At 44.6% G+C, this 12,169-nt stretch overlaps 1 long non-coding RNA gene and 1 pseudogene across 1 annotated transcript; one reads left to right on the top strand and one right to left on the bottom strand.

Annotated features, from left to right (window-relative positions):
* Positions 1-4,922: 4,922 nt before the first annotated feature.
* LOC133133936 (uncharacterized) lies at positions 4,923-6,609 on the top strand. Its single transcript, XR_009709223.1, has 3 exons — positions 4,923-4,964; positions 5,342-5,476; positions 5,575-6,609. It is a non-coding gene; the product is annotated as an uncharacterized LOC133133936 (long non-coding RNA).
* A 388-nt stretch (positions 6,610-6,997) lies between these two features.
* On the bottom strand, positions 6,998-7,070 carry LOC133134176 (U6 spliceosomal RNA; annotated as a pseudogene).
* Positions 7,071-12,169: the final 5,099 nt, after the last annotated feature.

Here is a 12,169-nt window from a genome sequence, read left to right on the forward strand (position 1 = left end):
CTCCTAAAGAAGCTTTTAAAACAAATAAACAAAGTTTGTTAACATACTTTTCATTATCTTTTGACCAGTTTTAATGATTCTAAATTCAATAATTACTTAAATTCAAATGTTTATTGCTGTTTTTTGGAACTGAGGGAGAGATGGATGCAAAAGAGGGATTTCCAATTCAGAAATCCAGTCTCATCACTGGGCAGGAAGCCGAAAGCAAGTCACATTGCATACTGCAGTTGCATACACATCAAAAGGAACCCAGAGCTATGCAACTCTGTCACCATCATTAAGGCATGACGAGAGAGCTGTTTGGGCACACATCATGCCTGTTCTGGAAGATGTGATGCTGGAACATGACCAAGCCATTGATACACTGCATGTCATCAGTGATGGTCCGGTAACACAATACCGAAACAAAACCAACTGCTTTCTGTTAAGCCAAGTTCCCTTCACAATTGGCTTTAAAGATGTAACTTGGAATTTCTCAGAAAGGTCGCCTGGCAAGGGAGCCCCGGATGGTGTTGGGGGAGCAGTGAAAAGAACGGCGGACAAGTATGTTCTGAGAGGCAGTGATTTGCAATCTCCAGAAGGTTTTGTCGAGGACCCGTCCCTAGGCCCTCCTGATGAGAGATTGACAGAAGATGGGTTAGGCAGGAATGCATTGTTAACCCCTCGCACACGCCAATGGGGTAGGAGTAAAAGCTCCCGTAAGAGGAGAAGTATATGGTACAAGATAAATGTACAACCGTATATGGATACTGAGGAGTCTGAAGTCAGAGGACTTAGATTCAGGGTTTTAGAGAGCAGGCTAAAGGCCTGACTGAGGCCATGCGTAGAATGTGTTCTAGCATGACCATGGAAGATGCTGAACACGCTGAACGGAAAATTGGAGACCCAGGGAGTTTGCATTCAAGGAGACGATAGATGTGATAACATACTTGGTTGACACGTGTGGGCTGGCTCCTACAGGGGAGGAGCACGAGGCCTGGTTAAAGAAACAGGATGAGAAAGACAATGAAGATAATTTGGAAATCAAAGAGCAGGAGGAGATTGAAAAATGTAAAAGAGATAAGGAAAATGGCAAGGACGTCAATACCGAAAGAAAATTAAGAGGCTTCAAGGGCCTTCCTGATGATAACACAAATAATTTATTGAATAGATTCAAAGGACTGACTATAGAGGAGTTAAATGATGAATTACACTCAGCTATTAGCTGGATGTCCTTTGTAGATCCCTTAAGGCGCCACAAAAAGGGGCACCTGAAGAGGGTGTTGGGATGGTGGCGGGCTTTAACTTCTGGCTTGCATGAGATCAAAGTTTGGAGGAAGTCAAGGAGAGATTATGAAATTGAAACAGACACCAGTGATGAATAGGTTAATTAAAAATTACATAAGGGGTAGTGTTTTTCCACTCATATATTAAGATGGTGGAAATTCCCAAACCAGAGGGGCCCATGAAATAAAATATTGGGGACATTTCTTTTGAGGTATGAGAAAATGACAATTGGAAAAACAGAAATAATTAATATGATCATTAAAAAACAGGTTACATAAGAGATAAATGTCTTCCTGCTTGACATATTGGGGACATTTCTTATCAAAAAATGTACACTTTTGTATGCAAAAAAGATATATAAGGAATAAGCTTTTAGACCTAAGAGCAGGATCCCAGAATTTGGCTTCAGAGGATATCTACGAGCTGGTGAAGAAAGAGCCACGCAGAACAACTATAACCAAGCTGGAGTGGTAATTATAACCTATATTACTTGTAGAAGTAGGAAAAGTAACACATTATAAGTTTACTTTTATGTATCTTTTATTTCCTATATAAGGTAGAAAAATGTAGAGAAGTTATCATAGTTAGATAAATATAATATTCTAGAAATAGTTTCTTTTTAAAAAACGTCCAGAAGGGGGAGCTATAGGATAAGGCTAAGGCCAAAGAGGATGGATATTGGAGGGGTGTACCTTGATTTTTAAACATCGTGGTGGAAAGGTAATTTAGAAAGAGCTAGAGGGGTATATGTAACTTGCATGTGATTAGCAAACTGCAAAAGATCATATGTACACTGTAATCTGTATAACTCTATTCTTTTGATAGATTATAATAAAGTATATCTTACTATAATCATATGTGATAAAGAGTCTTTAGAGGAATACATTGAATACAGGACATCGATTACCAGATTTGCATCACACCCTTCACTTCGAGACTGGGCTGGAAGTTCAGTAGAACTTACCAGGGCTCCAGGACGTTCGGAGTACTTGAGTTCGTCCCCGAGACACCTCATGGTGAGGTACTGCTCGTGGGAACGTGAGGTCTGAGCTCGGCAAGGGGTGGCGCCCAACGTGGGGCACGAGTAGTAGAGAACTGCTCACGGCCTATTGAGGCATTGCTCGAGTGGATTCCTACTCGTGGGGCTCGAGTCGATTACTGGCACTGACGAGAAAGGTGCTAGGCACCTAAGTAGTGAAACCGTAATACTCGAACTCGAAAGGAATCGAGGTAATTTAGAATAAGTTACAATATTAGAAAACTGTATAGGACAGTAAATTCTAATAAAGTAATAGTATAAATATCAATTTATAAATAGGTGGGAAAATGGCTGTATATGGCTGTATATGCCAGACCCACATATAGAAGTATATTTCGGAGCGGTGGAATCACTGTTCCATGAAGTGCAGAGGCCTTTTCCTTGGCCGCTGCACTTAGCAGATCCATGCAACCTTGGCCAGAGTGCTGGAGCAGGTGTGTCATGGGCAATTAGTAGAATATTAGATGGGCATGATCAAAGGGGAGGATGGTATGAACGGAGATTACTGTTGGCTCAACAGGATACGGCGCGTAAGGTGATAATCTCCCAAGCAGCAGATGTACATCCCGCTCAATTAGGTCCAAATATAACTGCAATTTTGAGTCATGTGCCCCCTTATGGGCAACACCCTACTAGATCGAAGGCTCTGTTGTACAGTTACTATATGAGATTAATACGAGCCTCAGAGACAATTGGAGATGGGGGAATAGTAGCCACAACCTTAGCAGGAAGTGGGAATTTCGGTGGCAGTAGTAAGGACAGCTTAGAGGCATTAATGGGGGTGGCTCAGGCTATCAATGTCAATTCCATCGGTTCCCCGGTGTTCCTGATAATATGGAATCGCGCTGAGGATGAAATGGGGAGGTTGTATCGAGGCTGTAAACCATATCGTATGCCTTCTCAATATGCAGTGCAAGCTGAGTACTTTGAAAAAGGCACTGAACCGACAGATAAAATAGAAAGAAAATTGTTAAATGAAATCTGGGATATGGCCTATCCAGGCCTAGGAGGGCCAGGCAATTCTAGAAGGGCTGGAGGCCGGAGGAGGGACTCCTTGATTTCTGTGACAGGGCTCAGAGAAGACCTTGAAGACTGGGATGGAATAGCCCCTTCGGCGCCTCTTCCTGATCGGTCTGAACACCCCCCTGGTTGGGAGGGGATTCCTTGGCATTCACTCATACAAGAAAGGAGGAGCCGCATAAATCCTACCAGCACAGTTGTAGGAGCACAAGAATTTGACCCCGTCGGAGATGAGTGGGATGAGGATCCTCAGCTAGGCCCCAGCAGATTGCAGCCTGGGGCCTTAGTAAGGCCAGGGACTCCATATCCAGGGCTGCCACCAGCGGCATTAGGGCCTAAAGGGCGACCTCACCATAAACCTCCAATACTACCTAAACCTAGGGGCATACCCGTACTACCACCACCACCACCACCCCCTCCATCTAATCCTCCCCCTGCTGATCCAAACGACGGATTAACATATCCACAACCTTTACCTAACACAGTGAATAGGCAATTAGAATCCCTACTACCCTTCACACCCTTAAATCCGAACACAAGAGGCCCTGAATCAATACAAAGACCAAACCCCCTAGGCCCAACCCCTAGAGGAGGTGATGAGGAGGTAAGGCCTGCACCTCCAACAACACCACTTGCACTGATCAGTGTAGGAAGACTGTCTGAGCCCTCAGGTGAGGGGAGAAGAGAAAGAGACTCTGGTGGGACACGAGGGCCTGCTGGGGGATCACCCGAACCACAGAGAAGGGGAGCAGACGGACCTAGGGGTCCTATACAGACAAACAGACCCCCTCCACTTTCACCAACTTTGACAAAGCTGCTCGGCCAATCGGATGGCCGGATTTGTTCCAAATTCGTCACGTGTTTGTTCCAATTTCATCACGTGTTTAGCCGGCCAATTGTAGCTCTTCCTCCGTTTTGACTCAAATCGGCGCGCCGGCCATTGCTCTCGCATCGGTGAAAGGTAAGCTTTCAATGCGTTTTCTAATGAAATTTATATTAAAATCGGAAGAATTATTTATATTTTCGTGTTCGCGATGGTCAGAGCGGGCTAGCCGGTTGGCTTTCGAGCCGTTTTTCGGGCTGTTTAATACGTTTGTATGACTTAAACGGCACCGAACTCGTTAACGTTAATACACAGAATGAATGAACTTTCCGGGCGTATAAACACATTATGTATGTATTTTTACATTAGAAATATATCGTAAGACAAAGCTGGCATGTCGCACGTTTCGTTTTAATTATAAAGCGTAATATTAGTTTGTTTGCAAGGTGGATAGCTGCTTTGGCAAGCTAGCTACAGACCGAACCGGAACCATACAGTAGAATCGGTGTGTACAGTACAGTTTTGACTCCCCAGTGTAATAATTTATTTCGAAATGTTTAAGAAATGTTTTGGCATAAACGACAACTGTCAGTCAGTAATGGCATCTCAGTCGCTCATTTAAAATATATCACAATTTAAAGCATACTTTATGTAACTTCCCATATTCTCAAACCTTGTGATTTGTTTGCATCTTTATTTTGACTGTTTTATAAAGTATTGTCAGTTTGGTATAATACAATTTGAATTAACTGTTGTTTCATTGTAATATTTATCAGAGAAAGAAGGATCTCCTTGAAATAGGAATGGTAGGTTTGGGTAAGAGATTCAATGTGTTTATGCATGCTTTGTACCTTTGTCCTGTCATCCATCCATCGCTGCCTAGCTGTGGCTTTCCCCCTGCGCGTAACTGCAACTTTTGCATTTCCCTGTCTTAGAGAGGCTCATCTTTCTTTTTGATCACACCCATCTTCTCTTGCACCCCCTGGTATACTGGCACTGGGCAAATGTATGGCATTACTGTAGATGCACTTTCTAATGTACATCACTGACAACCATAATAACTATGGCACTTATTTGGGCTGAGCTGCTTGTAATCATAGTTAAACAGCATCTCATTTCAATGCTTGATTGACACAAACACATAGGTTTTTGTTTTAAAATGATTTTTATTTTTTTGGTACGTCTCTGCAAAGGCGATCCTGCTGTCGTAGAGGTCCCACACCCGCTCCCCCCGCCCGCACCTCCCACCACCACCGCCGGAGGAGAAGAGGAGGGACGGGCTGAAGCCACAGCCTCTTTGAGCTGAACCAGCGCACTCTCTCCCAGTGGTAAGTGGTGGCACGATGCAGAAATTGTATGCCGTAATCCTGTGATGTGTAACTTTCTGCTGACTGACATGCTAACATGTGGTGTTTATTGCTCTCAGGTTCTCCCGGAGGCAGAAGGCGTGGGAGAGAGCTGTGCTTCAGCAGGACGTGGTGGGTACCCGCATCCCTGACAGCGTGAGGAGAAGTACATCTGCCTAAAGTGCGGACAGCCGAAACAGCTGCAATTTGGCCATAGCCATTTGGGCACTGCTGCCGGCAAATCGGTGCAGGAGTGGTTGACAGAGATGAAGGACACTCATGGACGCTGATCCACTGGCTGGGTGGAGGACGCTTTTATTGTATATAGTTCTGTGATCTGCCCTCTACTTGGACCGGTACCTTGGCGAGGTGTAGAGGCTTGCGTGTGCTGAAGACCCTCAGAGCTACATTGCCTGCAGTCCTTGGACTGCTGGTCTGAGGTGAAGCACCAGACAAAAGCCGGTCCTGCAATGGGAACATTCAAATGTCAAAAGTGTGCCCTTGGCTGCATTTGTAATGGACACTTTTTTTATATGGACACAGTAAAGCTCCCAGTGGTGTGCATCAATGTTTCCCATTTTGTATAGTGCTGTTACTTTATGTCTAAAGTTCAGCATAATTAAGTATGTATGTTTTTTAAACACAATTGTATTACAGTGAAGCAGCTTGTGCGTCAATGTTTGGATCATTGCATATTGCAATCATTTAAGGAAATGCTTGTGAAAGGAAATGCTTGTCTTTTGTTTCTGAATTTAACAATACTTGATTTGAGTCTTTGAAAGTGAGAACGATTTCCTTCCTTCTCATGCATACAAGTCAAAGCTTCAAAGCTTTTAATGTCCTTCCTTCTTCCTTCTCAGTACCAAGCCAATTATCCCTGCCAAATGTGTTTTGGATTGTGTACTGCAATCGCTGTTTTATCTAACAAAAGTAACTAAAAAAAGTCATCAATAGAGTTAGTGAAAAGCAAACTCTTTTCTCTGTCTTTTTTAATTTTGTCTTTTTATTTCAGTTTGTGAACATCAATGCAATGTATTGACTATTACAACATCTCTGTATAATTCATTTCTGCTGTCAATGTGTTGTATAAGAATAAAACATGCACATAAAGCCAATAGTCTCTCTGCATTATTCTGACAAGTTACATTTTCTGACATTCTGCATTTGAAGTGACCGTTCATTAAAAATTCTACACATGACAATTTCTGACATTCAAATTATGTGCATTTACAATTAAAATTTCTGACATTCTGCATATTCATAGTACCAATGCAGTTAATGATATAATGCCTATACGTGTACAGATAGCACCAGTTACTAATATAGTGCCAATACATGTGCAGAAATAGTTCCTATACTATTTGGCCCTTGAATTCTGCATATACACAACGCAACAGATAATTCGGCAATTCGGCCGGGGTCGGATTCGAACCTCCGACCGGGCGCAGAGCGCAGGGGGCCCTGCGGGCCCCTCCTTTCTCCACTGAGAAGAATGAACGGTGGCCTTTGCGCAGGGGCCATGCCAATCTTCTCTGTATCGTTCCAATTTTAGTATATGTGCTGCCGGAGCGAGCACAAGAGACCTACCTGAGCCTGCGCTACCTAAGGGGCGGGTTCTGGCCATGGTTCGCAGTCATGGACTGAGTGCGAAAGCATGCATAGCACGCGTGTGTGCCTCGTAAGGACAGCCTAAACTGGCAGCACTTACAAACAAGACAAATCTGCATCAGGAGGTTTATCAAACACAACCTCTCATGTTGAGCTGAACACATTTAGACATCAATGTCCCTCCGAGGCAGGCAAATGGAGTCCACGGATGTGCGCTGCCGAGTTATGCAGCCGACTGCCTCGATCCTGCTATTGGCTGCACCCTCACAAAGAACTGCACTGTCACCACCTCCAGCCTGTCCGCTGCATGCTGTCCTCATCTCAGTCACCATCAGCTGAACATGCTTGAAAGATTCGTCGCACACTGAAAGACAGAAAAAACACAACAACAAAACAATAGTATTACTAGGTATAGGTAAGGTCAGGCCATCTGACAGCAAAAGGTCAAATCTGAAGAAAAGTAAACAAGGAGCCCGCCATCTTCAAATTCAAATACTTCCGGATCTCCCCGTACATTGCTAGTAATTGCCACCAGAGGTCAGTCGGCTCATTCCTTTCACAAGTGCTCTCCAGCTAGAAAAGGGAAAACCGTCAAAAAGACGGTGCATGCACGGAAGAGCCTTACTTTGATAGTCTATGGGAAGAACATCGTTTACATACAATTAATAGAGACACTTGAGAAAAAAACAAAAAAAAACACTGCATGGTTTTTAATACCATATACAGTACGCACGAAAGGTACTTTACACTATAACAGAAACTGGAGGCTGAGTTTTTCAAGGCAATTCATCAAAAGTTAATTTAGAGTAAGCACTCGAAATTCACTAAAAAGGACGAAAACGCGGAGGAAACGAGTTCTTCGAAACACGAGTGTTTGCTCAAAACAAACGTGGAAAGCAGCATTCCCTCTTTGACCACTCAGCAGACTGCCGTGTGTGTATATCCGACCAAAGCAAGCTGAGTGGTTCTTCTGCGTTGTCGTTTTCGTTAGCTAGCCACTATGGCACACGATTATTTACTTCTGTGGTGTAGGCTAACTTAACACAGCGACTTTTGGCGTCCGCTGGGCCTACGTGGGGGAAATGCCACGTTTTCCAACAAGGCCTCTGGAAATGTTGTGACAATTGTCTTTACCTGTGCCACGTACGGTGCTTCTCATCTACTTCCCCAATCTCTAAGCATGCAAAATGGCCAGACACATACAATAAGCGAGGCACCGGAGCACTAAATTACATCGCCTCGCCAAGGTAGCAAACGAGCTAGCTATAGCCGGCCTAGCACGAGGAAACAGTTTGCTCAGTAGCTGCATAATCCTCGCACAGCAGCCAAGCCTTCCAGAAAATGCAATAAATAGCCTACACGACTGTATTTACGACGTGTATCAGGAATAATCTTGTTAACAAGGGGGTTACTGAACGACGCGGAGGCGAAGGACTATGGCCACCAGTCGTTAGCTAGCAAGCGAACAAGTTGATTCTACACCAAGTTAACGTGACATGCGGACCGCCTACAGCAGGCAACCTTACCCGAGAGACGTCCGGCCGCAGTAGCACTGTTTTATGTGAGCACGCGTCCATATTGCACCTAACTGAAACGAGTGAAACTATTTGGAAAAATACAATATTATCTCCCGTAGGCGACGAAGCCATCTGCCCGTGTAGGCCGAGTGCAAATACAGGCGTGGCTACGCAAAACTTTATTTGTGTACCACGTTACAGACAGAACTACAACAGGGTGTGTCTTACGATTTCTTTTTAAAATGTCTACGGATTTGGAGTCGCGAAGACCCATCGGCAGGCTATTCCAAAGGCTAGAGCAGTAATAACCAAAAGACGCTGCATCACCATATGCCTTTAGGTTCTAGCCTCCGGGACAAGACTGTGGGCTATTGTGAAGCCTTCAATCTAATTTCGTTTTAAATTTCGTAAGACATGCATTTTTAATGAGACATCTGGAATATACCCCATGTACAAAGTTCCTTTTTTATTTTATTTTTTACTGTACTCAGAATGATATACCTGATCTTCATTCAGAACTATGTAAAGGGGGAAAAACGCGAATGGTTTTCAATGCTGCGAATGTTTCACCCAACAGAATTCACACAGCATTGCGGTTTCCCGTTCTTTCTTTTTCACATTACATTACATTACATTGCAGGCATTTAGCAGACGCCCTTATCCAGAGCGACGCACAATGAAGTGCAAATCGAACACAGGGACAAGTGCGACGAGGACCCTGGAGGACAGACATTCTCAACAAAATAACACCGTGCCACTGTGTAGGCCTTCCTGAGGATGACGCTTTTATCCAAAGCTACCGACAAGTCCTGATGTGTGTTTCTATCGGGATGTGCGGTGTACCTACAGGTTCAAAGACAAAATAAAACCAGTCTACAATACAACTAATGTATTTTCATAACTCGAGAAATATACCTTACATTCCCAACAAAATAACACCGTGCCACTGTGTAGGCCATCCTGAGGATGTTAGGTTGAGTTGCCACAATGCTAGCTATAAATAAATAAATAAATAATCATTTGTTATTTAGCAGACGCTTTTATCCAAAGAGACCTACATGTCCTGATGTGTGTTGTACCTATAGGTTGAAAGACAAAATTAAACCGGAAACCAGTCTACAATACAACTAATGTATTTTGATAACTCGAGAAATATACTTGCCTGATGCAACTCAAAGTTACAAAATTCACCCAACTTTGCTGTTTCACTGTTTTTTTTTCTTCTTCTTTATTTTGGTTCATTTAACATTCCCAACAAAATGACACCGTGCCACGGTGTAGGTCATTCTGAGGATGTTAGGTCTAGTTGCTACAATGCAAGCTATAAATAAATAATCATTTGTTATTTAGCAGACGCTTTTATCCAAAGCGACCGACAAGTCCTGATTAGACTAAGCAGGAAACAGCCCTGGAGCAATGGGGTGTTAAGGGCATCCCCCAAGGGCCCAACAGCTGTGCGGATCTTATCGCAGCTACACCGGGGCTCGAACCGCCGACCTTGCCACTGCACTACAGGCTGGCCTCTTAAAAGTAAAATGGACTTGGCCACTTTACCGATCTTCTCTGTTCCAATGTTCCAATATGTTCCAATATTGGAGCCAATCAGAGGCCGTGCCTTGTTCCAATTAACAACTTTCACCAACTTTGACAAAGCGGCTCGGCCAATCAGATGGCCGGATTTGTTCCAAATTGAACACGTGTTTGTTCCAAATTCATCACGTGTTTAGCCGGCCAATTGTAGCTCTTCCTCCGTTTTGACTCAAATCGGCGCGTCGGCCATTGCTCCCGCATCGGTGAAAGGTACGCTTTCGCTTTCAATGCGTTTTCTAATGAAATTTATATTAAAATGAGAAGAATCATTTATATTTCCATGTTAGCGATGGTCAGAGCAGGCTAGCTAGTTGGCTTTCGCGCTGTTCAATACGTTTATCGTTGCTGTTAATACACAGAACGAATGAATGAAAGAACTTTCCAGCTGTATAAACACATCATGTATGTATTTTTACATTAGAAATATATCGTAAGACAAAGCTGGCATGTCGCACATTTCGTTTTAATTACAAAACGTAATATTCTCTGGCTTGCAAGGCGGATAGCTGCTTGGCTATCTACCTACCTACCTCCATACCTCGATTCAGCGTGTGACTATACGAATAATGCAGCCTAATTACTCCCCCAATTTAATCATTTCTGTCGAAATGTTTTAAAAAGTGAGTCATTTCAGTGGTATAGTGTAGCTAGCTTGCTGTGGTTAGGTCTGTCAACTACTACATCTTGGTAGCCCCTGTGAAGTTAAATTAATTATTATTATTATTATTATTATTATTATTATTATTATTATTTTTAAATACTCTGTGTCACATAGCATGTTCATAAATCTTGTGATAAGCATGTTTTTCCTGTGTGCACAGCCTCACATTGCAGGGAACCTCAGTCGCAGACGGGCCGGGCGCTGCAGGACATCAGCTTGGACCATGACACTGCGAACATCTTAGACCAGGACACATACCTCCCATGGGCATGCTCTATTTATTCTACTTATTTATGTGATTAAAATATCAGACCAGTGATCATTCTCATGTGACCGCGATAGCAGTCACTCTAGAAGCGAGTCCGCGATTTCGGGTGTGTTCGCGAGTGTTCGCGAGTGTTCGCGAGTCCGCGATTTCGCGATTGTTCGCGAGTCCGCAATTTCGGGAGTGTTCGCGAGTCCGCGATTTCCCGGGTGTTCGCGAGTCCGCGATTTCGGGAGTGTTCACGAGTCCGCGATTTCGCGAGTCCGCGATTTCGCGAGTGTTCGCGAGTCCGCGATTTCGCGAGTGTTCGCGAGTCCGCGATTTCGCGGGTGTTCGCGAGTCCGCGATTTCGGGAGTGTTCGCGAGTCCGCGATTTCGGGAGTGTTCGCGAGTACGCGAGTCTGCGATTTCGGGAGTTTTCGCGAATCCGCGATTTCGGGAGTGTTCGCGAGTCCGCGATTTCGCGGGTGTTCGCGAGTCCGCGATTTCGCGAGTGTTTGCGAGTACGCGAGTCCCCGATTTGGGGAGTTTTCGCGAGTCCGCCATTTCGGGAGTGTTCGCGAGTCCGTTATTTCGCGAGTGTTCACAAGTCCGCGATTTCGCGGGTGTTTGCTAGTCCGCGATTTCGGGAGTGTTCGCGAGTCCGCGATTTCGCGAGTCCGTGATTTCGGGAGTGTTCGCGAGTCCGCGATTTCGCGAGTGTTTGCGAGTCCGCGATTTTGCGTGTGTTCGCGAGTCCGCGATTTCGCGAATGTTCGCGAGTCCGCGATTTCGCGGGTGTTCGCGAGTCCGCGATTTCGGGAGTGTTCGCGAGTCCGCGATTTCGCGAGTGTTCGCGAGTCCGCGATTTCGCGGGTGTTCGCGAGTCCGCGATTTAGGGAGTGTTCCCGAGTCCGCGATTTCGCGAGTGTTTGCGAGTACGCGAGTCCCCGATTTCGGGAGTTTTCGCGAGTCCGCCATTTCGGGAGTGTTCGCGAGTCCGTTATTTCGCGAGTGTTCACAAGTCCGCGATTTCGCGGGTGTTTGCGAGTCCG

The sequence above is a fragment of the Conger conger genome, chromosome 7 (assembly GCF_963514075.1).
Source record: "Conger conger chromosome 7, fConCon1.1, whole genome shotgun sequence".
Taxonomy (NCBI): domain Eukaryota; kingdom Metazoa; phylum Chordata; class Actinopteri; order Anguilliformes; family Congridae; genus Conger; species Conger conger.